Source organism: Balaenoptera acutorostrata, chromosome 19 (genome assembly GCF_949987535.1).
Source record: "Balaenoptera acutorostrata chromosome 19, mBalAcu1.1, whole genome shotgun sequence".
Classification (NCBI taxonomy): Eukaryota; Metazoa; Chordata; class Mammalia; order Artiodactyla; family Balaenopteridae; genus Balaenoptera; species Balaenoptera acutorostrata.
Window position 1 is genome coordinate 49293415 of NC_080082.1, and position 14212 is coordinate 49307626.

Below are 14212 nucleotides of genomic sequence, written 5' to 3' on the forward strand. Positions count from 1 at the left end.
ATTTAATGTGATCCCTATCAAATTATCCATGACATTTTTCATAGAACTAGAACAAATAATCCTAAAATTTATATGGAATCACAAAAAGACCCAGAATTGCCAAAGCAATCCTGAGAAAAAAGAATAAAGCAGGAGGCATAACGCTCTCAGACTTCAGATAATACTACAAAGCTACAGTATCAAAACTGTGGTATTGGCACAAAAACAGACATATGAACAGAATGGAGACCCCAGAAATAAACCCACACACCTATGGTCAAAAAGACAGTCTCTTCAGCAAATGGTGCTGGGAAATCTGGACAGCTGCGTGTAAATCAGTGAAGTTAGAACACACCCTCACACCATACACAAAAATGAACTCAAAATGGCTTAAAAACGTAAAGATAAGACATGACACCATAAAACTCCTAGAAGACATCATAGGCAAAACATTCTCCACAATAAATTGTACCAATGTTTTCTTAGGTCAGTCTCCCAAGGCAATAGAAATAAAAGCAAAAATAAACAAATGGGACCTAATCAAACTTACAAGGTTTTTGCACAGCAAAGGAAACCATAAATAAAACAAAAAGACAACATACAGAATGGGAGAAAATACTTGCAAACGATGTTACTGACAAGGGGTTAATTTCCAAAGTATACAAACAAACACCTCATGCAACTCAATATTAAAAAAAAAAAGTCTTAAGTCCTCAGTAGACATTTCTCCAAAGACATACATGGCCAAGAGGGACATGAAAAGATGCTCAGCACTGCTAATCATTACAGAAATGCAAATCAAAACCACAAAGAGGCATCACCTCACACCATTCAGAATGTCCATCATCGAAGTCCACAAGTAATAAATGCTGGGCATGTAAATTGGTGCAGCCACTACAGAAAACAGTATGGAGGTTCCTTAAAAACTAAAAATAGAGTTACTATATGATCCAGCAATCCCACTCCTGGGCATATATCCGGAAAAGATGAAAAATTCTAATTTGAAGATACATGCACCTCAATGTTCACAGCAGCACTATTTACAATACCCAAGGCAGGGAAGCAACCTAAGTGTCCATCAACAGATGAATGCATAAAGAATATGTAATATAATATACAATAAATATAGACACATACACAATGGAATATTACTCAGCCATAAAAAAGAACTATTGCTACTTGCAGCACCATGCATGGACCCAGAGAATATCATACTTAGTGAAGTAAGTTAAACAGAGAAAGGCAAATAGTACATGGTATCACTTACATTTGGAATCTAAAAAATAACACAAATGAATGTTTTTACAGAACAGGAACAGACTCAAAGACATAAAAAACAAACTTATGATAACCAAAGAAGAATGGGGGTGGGATAAATTAGGAGTATGGGATTAACACATACACACCATATATATAAAATAGATAAACAAGGATTTACTGTACAGCTTTGGGAAGTATATTCAGTATCTTGTAATAATGTATAATGGAAAAGAATCTAAATGGAATATAACTTAAATATAAATCTGAATTACTTTGCTGTACACCTGAATCTAACACTATATTGTAAATTAACTACAGTTTAATTAAAAAAAAAAACTACCTATATGATCCAGCAATCCCACTTCAGAGTAATATCCAAAAGAACTGAAAACAGAGTCTTGAAGAGATATTTGTACACCCATGTTCATAGTAGCACTGTTCAAAATAGCCAACAAGTGAATATCTTTTATTGAACAGTGTAGTATAGTCAGATATTTTAAGATATAATTATAGAAACAGATGAATGTCCACTCAAGTGGGTAAATACACTGTGATTATTGATGTAATGTTTTGATTAAAAAAAACAAAAAACAAAACAGGAACACTCTCTAAGGGCTGACCTCAGCAGAGGAAGATTTTAATAATCAAGTGGATATAGGATGACTCATTTTTTGGATACCAGACAGCTGCTCTCCATCATCCTGCCCTGCAGATTTCAGACTTACTAGTCTCCAGAATCATGAGGTAATTTCTCAAAATAAATCTCCCTCTAATGTATTCATTTAGACACATTCTGTTGGTTCTGTTTTTCTGGGGAACCCTAACTAACAAAATTACTTTTTAAAAAATTGAGATAAAAGAATTAATTCTGAAGAAGTTACATATTTAACATGTCATGTGTCCTCATTTATGCACACGATGACTTCTCTCTCCATTTGAGGACATAGCGAGAAGGTGGCTCTCTGCAAGCTAGGAAACTGAACCCCATAGGAATCTTTTTTTTTTTTTAAAGGAATTCCTTTATTTTTATTTTTTATTTATTTATTTATTTATTTTTGGCTGTGTTGGGTCTTCGTTTCTGTGCAAGGGCTTTCTCTAGTTGCAGCAAGTGGGGGCCACTCTTCATCGCGGTGCGCAGGCCTCTCACTATCGCGGCCTCTCGTTGCGGAGCACAAGCTCCAGACGTGCAGGCTCAGTAGTTGTGGCTCACGGGCCTAGTTGCTCTGCGGCATGTGGGATCCTCCCAGACCAGGGCTCGAATCCGTGTCCCCTGCATTGGCAGGCAGACGCTCAACCACTGCGCCACCAGGGAAGCCCCCTGAACCCCATAGGAATCTTGATCTTGGACTTTCCTGACTCCAGAACTGAATGTAGAAAAACAGACACAATATGTGGCAAAAAAAGTAAAGTAAACAACTAGTGACAGTGAGAGGAAACAAGATGGTGGAGTAGAAGGACCTTGTGTTTAGCTCTTCTCATGAGCACACCAAAATCACAACTAACTGCTGAACAACCATCAATAAAGATGACTGGAACCTGCCAAAAAGAAATTCTACAGCCAAAGACATAAAGAAGAAACCAGAGCGAGATGGTAGGAGGGGCACACTCACAATATAATCAAATCCCATACCTCCCAGGTGGTTGACCCACAAACTGGAGAATACTGGAAGATAATTATATCACAGAAGTTCTGCCACAGAAGAGTTATTAGCCCCACGTCAGGCTCCCCAGCCTGAAGGTCCAGCATCAGAAGGAGGAGCCCCAGAGTATTTGGCTTTTGAAGGCCAGCAGGGCTTGAATGCAGGAGCTCCACAGGACTGGGGAAAACAGAAACTCCACTCTTGGAGTGCACACACAGTCTCATGTACACTGGGACCTAGGGCAAAAGCAGTGACTTCACAGGAGTGTAGACCAGACCTACCTGCTGGTCTTGGAGGGTCTCCTGGGGAGGCAGGGGGCAGCTGTATCTCACCTTGGGGATGTACACACTGGGGGCGGAGATACTGGTGAGTATTCATCTACATTAACTTGTCACTGAAGGCAGAAGTCTTTCTGGCATCATTAGCACCAAGACCTAACCCTACCCAAAAGCCTGTAGGCTCCCATGCTGGGACGCCTTAGACCAAACAGCCAACTTGGTGGGAACACAGCCCCACCCATCAGCAGATAGGCTGCCTAAAGACTTCCTGAGTCCACAGCCACCTCTAGAGACACCCCTTGACATGGCCCTGTTCACCAGAAAGCCAAAACCCAGCTCCACCCTCCAGTGGGTAGGCACCAGCCCCTCCCACCAGGAAGCCTGCACAAGCCTCTTGACCAGCCTCACTCACCAGGCGGAAGTCCAAAAGCAAGAAAACTATGATCCCTAAGCTTGTTTAACTAAGTCCTCAAACACAGGTCAGAAACTACCCTAGGACCAGCTGTCCTCTGGCCCTTGGGTGATGAGAGGGGAGTGTACTGCTGGGACAAATAGTCCATACCCTACAGAGGGCCACTTCTCCAAGGCTGAAAAACATAATGAACCTAACACACACATAAAAATACAAATAGAGATTCAGACAAAATGAGACAGCAAAGGAATATGTTCCAGATGAAGCAACAATAAATAAACCCACAAGAACAACTAAATGAAGTGGAGATGGGCAATCTACCCGAGAAGAGTTAAGAGTAATGATCGTAAAGATGACCCAAGAACTTGGGAAAAGAAAGGATGCAGAGAAGGTTAACTTACAAGAAGTTTTTAGCAAAGAGTTAGAAAATATAAAGAACAACCGAACAGAGTTGAAGAATACAATAACTGAAATGAAAAATACACTATAAAGGGATCAACAGCAGAATAAATGAGGCAGAAGAATGGATCAGTGAACTGGAAGAGAGTGGTGGAAATCGCTGCCACAGAACAAAGAAAAAAGAAAGAAAAGAAATGAGGACAGTTTAGAGATATCTGGGACAACATCAAACACACTAACATTCACATTATAAGGGTCCCAGAAGGAGAAGAGAGAAAGGGCCACGAAAATACTTGAAGAGATAATAGCTGAAAACTTCCTTAACATGGGAAAGGTAACAGTCACTCCAAGTTCACAGGAAGTGCAGAGTTCCATATGGGATTAATCCAAGGAGGAACATGCCAAGACACATGGTAAGAAAGAAAATATTAAAAGCAACAAATAACATACAAGGGAATTCCCATAATGCTATCAGCTGACTTTCAGCAGAAACTCTGCAGGCCAGAAGGGAATGGCATGATATATTTAAAGTGATGGAAGGGAAAAACCTACAACCAAGAATACTCTACCCAGTGAGACTCTCGTTCAGACTTGATGGAGAAATCAAAAGTTTTACAGACAAGCCAAAGCTAAAAGAATTCAGCACCACCGAACCAGCTTTACAACAAATGCTAAAGGATCTTCTGTAGGCAGAAAAGAAAAGGCCACAACTAGAAACAAGAAAATTATGAAATGGGAAAGCTCACCAGTAAAGGCAAACATTAGGTAGGAAATCATCTACACACAAACTATGGAGGTTAAAAGACAAAAGTAGTGGGACTTCCCTGGTGGCACAGAGGTTAATCTGCTTGCCAGTGTAGGGGATATGGGTTCAAGCCCTGGTCTGGGAAGATCCCACATGCCGTGAAGCAACTAAGCCCGTGTGCCACAAATACTGAGCCTGCACTCTAGAGCCCTCAAGCCACAAATACTGAGCCTGCGTGCCAAAACTACTGAAGCCCATGCACCTAGAGCCTGTGCTCCACAACAAGAGAAGCCACCGCAATGAGAAGCCTGCACACTACAATGAAGAGCAGCCCCGCTCACTGCAACTAGATGAAAGCTCGCGCGCAGCAATGAAGACCCAAAGCAGCCAAAAATAACTAATATATAAAATCATTTTAAAAAATCCTTTTAAAAAAATAAATAAAAATAAAGTTCTTGGTGAAAATGAAAAATCTGTCTTTTATTCTTACTTAAAAACCAAACGCACTTTTTGGCCAACCCAATATATATAATAAAACAGGAACAAGACTCATAGAGAACAAACTAGTGGTTACCAGTAGGGAGCGGTAAAGGAGGAGGGGCAAGATAGTTGTATGGGATTAAGAGGTATAAACTACTATGTGTGAAATAGATAAGCAACAAGGATATACTGTACAGCACAGGGAAATAGAGCCATTGTTTTGTAAGTACTTTAAATGGAGTATAATCTATAAAAATATGGAATCACTATGTTGTACACATGAAACTAATATAATATTGTAAATTACCTATACTTCAATTAAAAAGTGGCTATTTCTGGGCTCTCTATTCTATTCCACAAGAAGATACACAATGGCCAAAAAACACTTAATGAGGAGTTCAACCTCAGTGGTAATGAGGTAAATGCCAGTGAAGACCAGAGTAAGAAACCAGTTAGCACCTATTCAACTGGCAGAAATTATAGAGCCCAAAAATATCATATGTGGGACAGAATGTGGTTTATGAAATCTCGCATTCATTGCTGGTGAAGTTAACAAATTGGTAAAGTCACTTTAGAAAACACTGGGCAACATCTTGTAAAGTTGTTTTCAATCATCCAGTCATTCCACTCATAAAAAGAATTACAACTAAAACTTCTGCACATGTGTGCAGTAAGGTGGGTGACCACCAAAAAAAAAAAAAAAAAAAAAAAAAGAAAAAGGAAACAAGTGAGTATCTTTCATTGAACAATGTAGTATAGTGAGAATTTTTGGATATAATTATGGAAATAGGTGAATGTCCACAAAAATCGATAAATACATTGTGATATATTGATGTAACAGAATATTTTGAGAAGAAGGAAAAAAAAAACCTACAGCTCACACACAGTGATTCTTAGTAATTTAACACTGAATTCTTTAAAAGCATGTATCAGAAAACTACATCAATGTCTTGGTCAGTTTGGGCTGCTGTAACAACATACCAAAGCCTGGGTAGCTTACAAACAACAGAAATTTGTTTCTCACAGTTCTGGAGGCTGGGGAGTCCAGGATCAAGGCGCCAGCGTGGTCACATTCTGGTGAGGGCATTCTTTCTGGTTCACAGCCAGTGCCTTCTTGCTTGTCCCCATATGGTGGAAGGGAGAGGGATCTCTCTGGAGCCTATTGGATAAAACACTGAACGCTCATGACTTCTGCACCTCCCAAAGGCCCCAACTCCTAATACCATCATCTTTGGAGGTGAGGATTTCAACAAATGAATTTGAGGGGTACACGTTCAAACCATAACAATCAAGTATGATAACCATTTATCAGAAGTTAAAAAACAGAAAACCATGTAATATGCTGTTTAAGCATGCTTACAAACAGGTATGATACGATTTTAATTAAACCAATGAATTGACAACTAGATGAAATAGACAAACTGCTTGAAAGATGCAAAATAACAAATCCAGCACAAGAAACAGAAAATCTGAAAGCCACCACATCTACAAAAGAAATTCAATTTATAATACAAAACACTCCCACATATAAAGTAATGAAATTATGAAGACAAGTTCAAGACAGTGATTATCTTTGTCAGGAAGGGAGAGGATGGGAAAGAGAAGAAATATATAGATCAAGGTAGGATATTGGTTGGTAATACTCCTGTTCTTGCATTGGCTGATGGTGTTCACTATAATTTTTTTTTTTTTAATCTTTTGGCCACGCTGCGCGGCATGTGGGATCTTAGTTCCCCGACCAGAGATTGAACCCACATCCCTTGCATTGGAAGCGTGGAGTTTTAACCACTGGACCACCAGGGAAGTTCCCACTATAATCTTTTTATGGGAAATAAATAAATGGAAAAGTTTAAAAATAAATTAAACATGATAGTACACTGCCAGATGATGAGTGTGTCATAAACCAAGGTTTATGATTAATACAAACCTATAAAACTGTAGTCAAATATAAATGTTAGAAGCCAACAGAGCATTGTGTTTGACATCATGGTACCTAGGGAGAATCAGCCCAGGCTCAAATCCCAGCAACACCCCTTTGCTAGTTTTCTGCCCTTTAGCAAGCCATTCAACTTCCACAAGCTTCTGCTTCCTCACCTACAAATCAGAGTACAAGTAGAGTCTCAAAAATCACTGTGAGGATGAATTGAAACAGTGTATATACAGTTTTTACAAGCACCAAAAAGCAATGAATACCTGTTAACTATCCTGTCTATATTACGGCATGGATATGGGACACAACATGCATGAGCCGAAGAACTAAGAGTAGAGGTGGATCATTCTGGGGGACTAATTACAATAAAAAGAAAGGGCCATGAGATGTCAGGCAAAGCCAATATTTAGGAGGCGATCAGAGTAAGAGGCAGAGAACAATCCAGTTAGAATTGGAAAAGAGGGACCACTGGGACTAAGTGCTACCAAAGCTGAGCTACAGAAAAGTGGAACAGGTTTCTGCTGCATCAAAAACAAGTACAGCGCAGTGGTGAAGACTGTCACTTCAGTTCAAACCCTGCCTCTACCAAGCAGTCACCTTGACAGTTATTAACCACCTGTAAATCACCATTTCCTAACCTGAAACACTGGGAGATGCCCAGTTCCTAATTCACCAGCTGCCATGAGGGTTGACAAGACCACACCTATAAAGTACTTAGCATAGTGCCTGGCACAGGTTGAATGTTGAGTATATCGTGGGCCATTATCCACTATCGTTAGTACTGTTCTTACATTTGGCAATTAGGATAAAAGCTATGACCTCATCAAGAATGGTTTCAGTGCTGTGGTTCTGAGCCACCTCACCACTGGGCCTCAGAAAGGAAAGGGGAAGACACCAAGTGCTGATGAGAATGCGTAGCGATGGGCAGTCTCACACGTGGCTTGTGGGAGCGTGAAAGGGTGCAGCCACTCTGTAAAATTGTTTGGCAGTTTCTGTTCAAGCTAAACATATACATACCCTAAGACCCAGTCATTCCTCTCTGTGTATATTCCCTGCAAAAATGAGTACTATATTATATATACATAGTATGTATCTCCAAAAATAACATGAACAAGAATGTTCATAATACAAGAAATAAGAAAAAATTAAAATGGCAATCACAGGAGAATGGACATACAATGAGATACTGCTGAGTACTGAGAAAGAACAGAGTTGAACTATATAGAACCACAAGAATGACTCTCACAGGCATAACGAAGATCAAAAGAAGACAGACATGACAGAATAAACTGTGGGACTCCATTTACATCAAGTCAAGAACAGTCAAAGCTAATCTATGGTGACAGAGTCTAAATACCAGTTACTTTTCTAGGAGGAAGCATGAGAAGCCTCCGAAGTTGCAGGAGAAGTTGTGATTTAGTCTCTGGTGCAGGAAGTAGCCATGGCAGGGGGCGAGACCTCTTCCACAAAGTTGGGAAGAGAAGCTACAGGTATGAGACAGATAGAGATGACCTGTAAGGTTGAGCAGCAAGGAAGAAGGCCATGAAGTAGGTTGTATGCCGAGACATCAGTGGCTCAGGGAGTGAGTGGTGAATGTTTGGATCAATGCTTGCATGGATGGCGGAGCTGGTGCAGGAGAGAGAGCTGATCAGAAGAAACACAGAGCAGATGTGAGCCAACTAGGTAGAAGTGTCTTGGCATCGTCTTGGCAAAAGATGATGAGAGCTTAGACCAGGATGTTCGTAGTGGAGCTCACAGAGGTGGTGGAGGTGATGGATTTACCCGATGTGAAAAACTTAAAATAAGCAGGATGATAATGGCTGAATGTTGGGTTAGATGGAGGCAGAGTGTTAACGAGTTTATACAAGGTCGTTTCCCACCTTCTCAACTGTCTAAATGACAAGGCCATCCACTGATACTGTGGAGGATGGAGGAGTGGGCAAGATCATGATTTCCTTCTAAGGTATGAAGAATCTGATGGAACATGTGGAATGGAATTGAAAGGTAAGTATTTGGAAGAGACTCCATTGGGCTGTGAAGGGGGCTAGAGACACACATGAACTGGCTGGGGAGTGCAAGGAAGCAGGAGAGGGGCAAGACCATGACTGCAGTGGTGCCAGTCAACACACCTGTGACTCCAACTGTTCTCAGCAGCCCAGATGTGGGCCAAACAAAGCCAAATACCATCTTGAGGCTCTACAGTAAAGGAGGGCCAGGAAGACAGTGCAGCTAGGGATTGCTTCTGTCTGACAAACAGAAGGATAGATGAACAGGTGGAAAAGGGTGGGATGCAGCCTATAGGCAGAGATGGTAACATAAACTTTTTTACTGAGTCTAGGAGGACATGTGAGAGATTATGCATTGTGATTGTTATTATTACATGAAAGATCCTAACAGCTGACTTTTTTTGAGCTCGTAACTATAACTCAGGCATGGTGCTAACTAATTTCATGCATCAAACAGCCCAATGATGTAAACAAAATTACATCTTCAAACAGCCCAATGAGTTAGAAATTATTATCACTTTCATTTTTCAAGAGTAGGCTGAGTGCAGCAGACTGGTTTGATGTAAACAAAACCCAGAAACCCATCTGCTCTTCTCCTTGGATACAGAGCTAAACCTCAGTTCCCAGCTGCATCGAAAGAGGGACATAGACTCACAGACATAGAGAACAAGCCTGTGGCTGCCAAGGGGGAGGGCGGGGTGGGGGAGGGATGGATTGGGAGTTTGGGATTAGTAGACGTAAACTATTATATATATGTATAACTGAATCGCCTTGCTGTACACCAGAAACTAACACAACATTGTAAATCAACTATACTTCAATAAAATAAATTGAAAAAAAAAGGGATGGCCAACTGCCGAGTTTTGTCAACAGAGTGTGAGGGGAAATAATGTAGGTGTGACTTCCATACTTCCTCTCATTTCCCCTCTACCAGTGGAAGGAAGCCAAGGTGACCATGAAGCCAGACAGGCGACACCTGGGTCTCTGAATAACCGTGTGATACGATCTCACACGCTGACCCACACAAACCCTGCCATGAGTGAGAAAGATCCTTTTCATGTGTTGAGCCACTCAGCTGTTGGAGATTATCTGTTACTGCAGTGAACATTAACAGCCTAAATTAGCTAAAGGAGGCCCGACAAAATCATGCAACTTCCCTATTGCCACTGGGCTGGTGACCGGCAAAGGCAGGTTTTAATACCAAGCAGTTGGAGCCCAGAGCCTTGCCCTTATACATAAAACAGGTTCTTTACCCTGTGGCAGAAAAGAATGTGTTGAGGTGGGAGGACAAAGGGACTTCAAGACACAGAGCTCTACACTGACCCAGGCACCCAAGGAGGCCACAAGAAGAAGCTTCCCACGGAATTCCAGAGGCAGTGGTCCCCTCAGTTAAGGTTGCCATGACCCCTCCTGCCCAACACTTGGCCACCCACCTGGACAGGCACTTTGGGAGAGGCTTCTCTTCACCACCCACAGCTCCTGCCTGTGCTTCAGTGGGTGGATTAGATCTGGTTTGGGAACCGGATATCCTGTTTGTGGAGAAAGAAATAAGATATTCGTATTTTAGCAAAGACGAAAAGAAATGTTTCAATCCTGTCTGGGACTTTGAGATGGAGAGGAGACCTCGGAATGAGGCTGCTCTTGTCCAAACTGATCTGCGACCTGGGAACCAAAGCCAAGAACGTTATCATTAGGCCCTAAAGGCTGAGTAGGGTAGTGCTAGCTGTCTAGGCTGATCCATCTCTCTTGACCTCCATCCTAGAGGACCCCCAAAACTGTCCAGATGCAGTCATGGGACCCAGGTGCACCAGTGTTCATGGAACATTAATTATGACCACTGCTAATAACTGCCTTCCTTGACACTGACCCACTTTTTATTTAACTTTAATACATGTCTTCACAAAGGGAATCTTGTGTCCATATAAGAAATGGAAAAACCAGTTTCATTTGCCACAAATGCAAAGTTACTGCAAGAAAATCAAAACAGAACTATCAAGTCTCGATGAACTCATGCTGCCTGCTCAGGGCTGTGAGTCTGAGGCTGTCCCTTCTGTTGAAGAGAGAAATTGCCAACAGTCAAAGGGGCATTAAAAGACATCATGAAACAGCAACAGGAAAAACAAGAGAAAAAGGAATGGGCTTCTCTGATTGTCCATCAATGCCACTTGCCATGTTTGTGCACCCTCTAAAATGATCTCCCATACCACGAGACAATCATGGCCCAGACCTGAGTACACAAGAGATGAGCATGTAGGCATCAGGGGCCAAAGAAGCCTTTTAAAGGAGATTCTGTTTTTTAGAATGACTGCCAGTAGGACTCACACAGATGCCTCCTGATGTCCTGTCTGCTTCACTCACTTGCTGAACAACATGCAATTACCCAGGGGTTCTGCTGACTGGGCTATAAACCAATCAAGCTTGGCCACTCAGTCTCCATCTTGTAGGAATCTAGAGAAGGAACAAATTAGGGCCAGCCTGTGCTGAGCACTGGAGTGAGAGTTAAAAAGAAGTGTGGGCTCGGGTGGCTGTTTCCTGCCACTAGAACACCCATGCAGACAGCCAGATGTAGAGAAAGATAGATATATGAAAAAAAAAAAGTACAGCAAGAAGTAGAGACAAGGAATTGAGGGGTTTCTTAGATCAAGGGCAGGGGTGACCACTTCTGGCTATCAACTCCTTGCAGCAGAAAAAGCCAATCTGCTGAGAATGGCACAAGGAGACCCACAAAGAGACAGAAAGATCAGAAGACAGCAAGGCCAGTATCTAATCAGGATTTCTTCCATTTCCTGACTTTAGTCTCTCACGGTGCCTGACTGGACCTCCTGCCCCTCAGTATTACAAAGCACCCATATTTCCTCCAACAAATCCTTCTCCTCTGCCCTCTGAGCCGTTTTGAGGGGAACTATGTTTCTTGCTCCAAATTCCTTGTGGCAGACACAGGAGCCTGAAGATAAAACCAGTACACGTCAGGGCCATGGGGAGGAGGGAGAGTGTCCTCGGAAGCCTCCTGAAAAGGGCAGCATGAAAGAGGCTGTAGGTCCCCACAGAAAGAGCAGTGAGGCCTTACCCAGGGAGGTCAGGAGCCCACAGGTCTCCAGCATCACCTCCCAGTACAGGCTCCTCTGGGCAGCATCCAGCTGCCCCCACTCGTCCTAGGTAAAGGTCACTGCCATGTCCTTGAAGGTCACGGATGCCTGGAAAGTCAAACAGAGGTAGCTTTGTTGGCCCTGGGACAGACAGATGTGATTAGAGCTCAATGTTCAGTCGTTGGTAAAGGACCAGAAGGCCCCAAGGCCAATATCACTCAGCACTTCCTGGGAGCCCAGCTCTGTGTCAGGCTCCAAGGGGAGGCAGCCACTGCCTTTGGGCAGAATGTGACTGTATTAGAGCTAAAGGTCTTCTATGCTGAAATCATTCACAAAAGACATAAAACGATGCCAAGGCCATGTGGCCTGAGAGACATAGACAGCAAGCATTCTGGTAATGAAGAGGAGGGAACAGATGACAATGATCATAATACTAATCAGCAGTTGAGCATAATACTAATCAGCTGGTCCTCACCATGTGCCTACACCATGGCCTTGAAGTCCCTGTGCGAGCGGGGCCAAGAGGGGCAGCAACCAAGACGGGTCCCGTGGGCTTCCTCTAATCCCCCCACAAGGTCTTACAAGGCACAGAGGTGGTTCCCGCCTCTTTACGGTGATTCTCTGGAAAGCTGTGAAAGGTCGCCGGGCAAGGGAAGCCTATGAGCACAAAACACACGTTTCAAAAGAACTAACGCCCCCAGGACGCCGGAAGTCCAGGAAACAACACAGGAAACGCCTGTTTTACGGTCCCTATTGGCCCAATTCTTACTGCTTCCTCCCGGCACAGACTTCTGGGTAGTGTAGTTTCTCTCCTGCAGGCAGCCTGGCCAAGAACTGGAAAGCCTTCAGGGAACCCTGGGTGGGGCGCTAGGAAAAGATTGCCTGAGGCTCTTAGGAAGGGGCGGGGCCTCGCACCTTCTTAAAGAGGAAGCACACAGATAACGTCAAAGATTTCAGATGCTCCAAAGGTTACAAACCTAATTGGATACACCACACCAAACTATGACTCAGAAAGTGTGTATCTGCATCTAAGAGGAAATATATGATATCTAGCTACTCTTCAAATACATGGAGATTGAAGCCTTAGAGTTGGTCCTGTAGACCAAAAAAAAATGCACAACAGAGAGTTGTGAGTTAAGTTTTATTCGGGGCAAAATGAGGACTTTAGCCTGGGACACAGCGTCTCGGATAGCTCTGAGGAACTGCTCCAAAGAGGTGTGTGTGGTGGGGGGGGAGTCAGTATATATGTGGTTTTGGTGACGGGAGATACATGCAATCAAGCACACATTTTTGCAGAATGTTGCCACTAGTCCTGAGGAGCAGATGTCTCCATTAATGATTTTAGTGCTTTTCTAGATATGAGAAGATGTAAGAAATTGGGCTGATAAAACTCTCCTGAAAATATCTAACTATCTAAAGGCCTGTTGTGCCAGTTTTTCCTAGAGCACAGAGTGCCTCATTCCTGATCTCTGCTCTGGACTCCTCTCAAGGTGTGTTGAAAGTCAGCAACTGCAGTGGCTAGTAATCTAATCCTTGTAGAGGCAGATGGCTAGTGACAATTTTTATTTGGCAGTTTTGTAAATTTCAGTATGTTTTGTTAGGGTTAAGTGAGAAAAGTTTCCAACAGGGATGGAAAGATGGAGGGGAGGGGAGGACTTTCAGAGGCTCTGAAGCTGGTGAACATGGGTGGCACTCTGCCTCTGGTTGCCTCAGAAAACATCTGTCCTGTTGGTATAATCAGTGATGTGTCCAACCCAGCAAGCAACATTATTTTATCCAGATACTGTTTCCTAATCCACATCCTAAAACACATTCAGTTTCTTTTAGGAATCTGGAAAGGAAAGCCACTTACAAAATGTCATTTCCTGGGCTTCCCTGGTTGCACAGTGGTTGAGAATCTGCCTGCCAATGCAGGGGACATGGGTTCGAGCCCTGGTCTGGGAAGATCCCACATGCCGCGGAGCAACTAAGCCCGTGAGCCACAACTACTGAGCCTG

The 14212-nt window shown here is 42.8% G+C and overlaps 1 long non-coding RNA gene across 1 annotated transcript; it reads right to left on the reverse strand.

Annotated features, from left to right (window-relative positions):
- Window positions 1–6319: 6319 nt before the first annotated feature.
- Window positions 6320–12887, reverse strand: LOC103000852 (uncharacterized). Its single transcript, XR_009006117.1, has 3 exons — window positions 12798–12887; window positions 10563–10658; window positions 6320–6352 (listed from the first exon to the last, which is right to left on the reverse strand). It is a non-coding gene; the product is annotated as an uncharacterized LOC103000852 (long non-coding RNA).
- Window positions 12888–14212: the final 1325 nt, after the last annotated feature.